This window comes from Etheostoma spectabile, chromosome 10 (genome assembly GCF_008692095.1).
Source record: "Etheostoma spectabile isolate EspeVRDwgs_2016 chromosome 10, UIUC_Espe_1.0, whole genome shotgun sequence".
In the NCBI taxonomy this organism is placed as follows: Eukaryota; Metazoa; Chordata; class Actinopteri; order Perciformes; family Percidae; genus Etheostoma; species Etheostoma spectabile.
Window position 1 is genome coordinate 17,537,334 of NC_045742.1, and position 2,850 is coordinate 17,540,183.

Below are 2,850 nucleotides of genomic sequence, written 5' to 3' on the forward strand. Positions count from 1 at the left end.
GCTTTTATTGTTATTTCATAATGTGACACCTTCTCTCGATCCAAAAATCCCTTAGTGACAATTGAATATATATTCTCCTTGTAGGAGGGCTTTAACTCAAATGGCACTTCGTCGGTAATGCGTGATATAATTTTTCCATTAACACCAGAGTCTTTATCCGTCACACTAATGAGTGAAATAACTGTGCCAGGTTTTGAGTCTTCAGACACTGTATTTGACAGTGATGTCACTTCTATTTCCGGTGCATTATCATTAACGTCTTTTATCTTTATTATCACTTTACACCTGCTCATTAATGGAGGCGTCCCCTTGTCCGACGCCTGAATATCTAGTTTATAAATCTCTGATTCCTCAAAATCCACGACTCCTTTTATTTTAATTTGTCCACTTAAACTATCTAATTCAAATATCTCGTAGATTTTACGTGCTAATGTTTTGCTAAGGCTGTACTCTATTTCTCCATTTGTCCCTTCATCTGGATCTGTTGCAGTCACTCTTGTAACAGTAGTACCAACTGGGACATTTTCATTTATTTCTATCTGGTAAGTTTCCTGACTAAACATTGGAAGATTATCATTTATATCAAGAACAATAATGGAAACATTTAGTGTCCCTGATCTTGGAGGTTTACCTCCATCAACTGCTGTAACAAATAGCACGTGTTTATTCTTTTGTTCTCTGTCTAAGGACTTTTTCAGCACTAAAAACGGTATTTTGTCTTCATCACTTTGACTAACATCTATTTCAAAGTGATCATTTGATGTTAATGTATATGTACGAATAGAATTACTTCCAGCATCCGGATCACGGGCTGCGTGCAGATCGAATCGCGTTCCCGGAGCTGTATGTTCTGCTATTTGAAATTGCTGTTCCTTTTCAGAAAACCTGGGGGAGTGATCATTTATGTCGGTAATTTCTACAACAACATGGTGCATTTCCAAAGGGTCTTCCACAAGGATTTTCAGCTCCATTAGACAAGTACCGCTACCGTGACACAGCTCCTCTCTGTCGATCTTTTTACGGACTTGTAAGGCACCATTGTCCGGGTTTACCTCGAAAAAAGCGTCCTTGGATCCTGACACAACACGACATCGTCGATCAATTAAAGAGGTTTTGTCCAGACCAAGATCCTTAGCAACATTTCCAACAACTGTTCCTTCTTTCATCTCCTCTGGAATAGAGTATCTCAGTTCAGCCAGAGCCTGATTTCCGAAAATCAGCAATAAGGAAAAACGAAAAGCAAACCAACCACAATCACTTGAGCGAGATCGTCTTTTACTCCCCATCATTGTCCAATAACATATACCCACACAGGAGCCCGGTTCTGCAGCAAATCAAATCTACCCTTATGTTTAGTTTCCCATGTTTAGAAAGCAGACCATACCATCTCATCCAGCTCGCACCCTTACATCTGATGTATCGTGTGCTGTTTGTACAAAACAAAAGCTTTATTCGGAGGAGGGGCTGAGTCCTTTATGGCCTTATTGGTGTAACAGTGACATCAAGAGGGGAACATTTTAAACGATTTAAAGTTGTTAAAATGACATACCAGGGTATACTGTGGTCAGCAAATCCACTTGGAGATAAAACAAAGGCTGAGATAAAGCAAGTTTTGGCTAACAAATATGATCACAAACGCGGTATGCTATGGACAGGGCACAGAGCTTTGTAGGCTTCATGCTATTTTTTGCCTCTGCCACACAGAAATAAAGTATGAATTAGTGAAATTCCATATTCAGAAACAATGCAAATAGCTAACACTCTAAATTGGAACATACATGAAGTCTCAGAAAAAATTACTAACCCAGTTTGTTTTAGCTTTGCTCATTTCCTTACTGGAAAATTGTGAAGTCAATGCATTTCAGCACCATGGATAGCGATTCCAAGCAGACCAGCAGGCTTTTTCTGTCTTAACCACATTATTTGTGTCCTAAATTATGAATGCCTTTTGCAGAATTATCAGAAATAAATTCAACACAAAAAACAAGAGCATGTCAGTGTTTTGATTATTAATACAATTGTAGATGGTTGGTGGAAAAGCCCAATGCACAAAAAGAGAATAGAATCACGTAAGGGATTAGTTTTTTTTGGTTCTGTCATTTGAAAAGACGAATCATTGTATATAAATACCTCTAGTGTTCATGACGACTAGGGTAGGTATAAGAGTGTACCGTTATTAAAGGAGCTAAGAGAAAATTGTTCCATCAGACAGCATTTGTTGAAAACAGAAGCAGGAAACTGAATCCAAAATATACTAAGCTGACAAACTCACATCTGTTCTTTTGAAAAAAGAACACACAGTAACATGTATGACAAACATGTCTGAAGGTAGTTTGAACATGCTGAATAAAACATCAAAATTCCACAAACCTCAAACAATGTGATATACTGTATATCTGGAGAAAAAACGCCACACTTGCTGCGGGTCAAAGTCTTACCTCTGTGGCTGTCCCTCTCCTGTCAGGCAGCACTAGTGTATTCGCATGGCTGCCCGGGACTATAGTAGATCCTATACTCATTCTGGGTCCTACTAGCATGTACCGTTTGTCTCCAGATCTGTACTGGATGCTGTGACACAGAGTCCCATCATAATTAGTCTCTTGCAGATATTTAGAAGTATAGTCTTTGGTTTTGGAGCACTGCATTGCAATCAGCACGATGATACTGATGAGAAAAAGTGTTGAGTGTTGAAATGAGCCCAAGTTATCATCAGGTAAAAAGTCAATATTCTCCTCCTCATCCTTTGCGGCACTTTTAAAATCAGAAGCAGCAAAAGCCTCTTTTGTTTGGCTCCACAACGTTGACAACCAAGTAGCTGTGCGAGAGGGGGAAACGTTCCCATTGTCTTTC

General features: G+C 39.1%; 1 pseudogene; it reads right to left on the reverse strand.

Annotated features, from left to right (window-relative positions):
* Positions 1-1,552, reverse strand: part of LOC116697047 (protocadherin alpha-8-like) — a 5,845-nt pseudogene extending 4,293 nt beyond the window's left edge.
* Between the last annotated feature and the right edge of the window lie 1,298 nt (positions 1,553-2,850).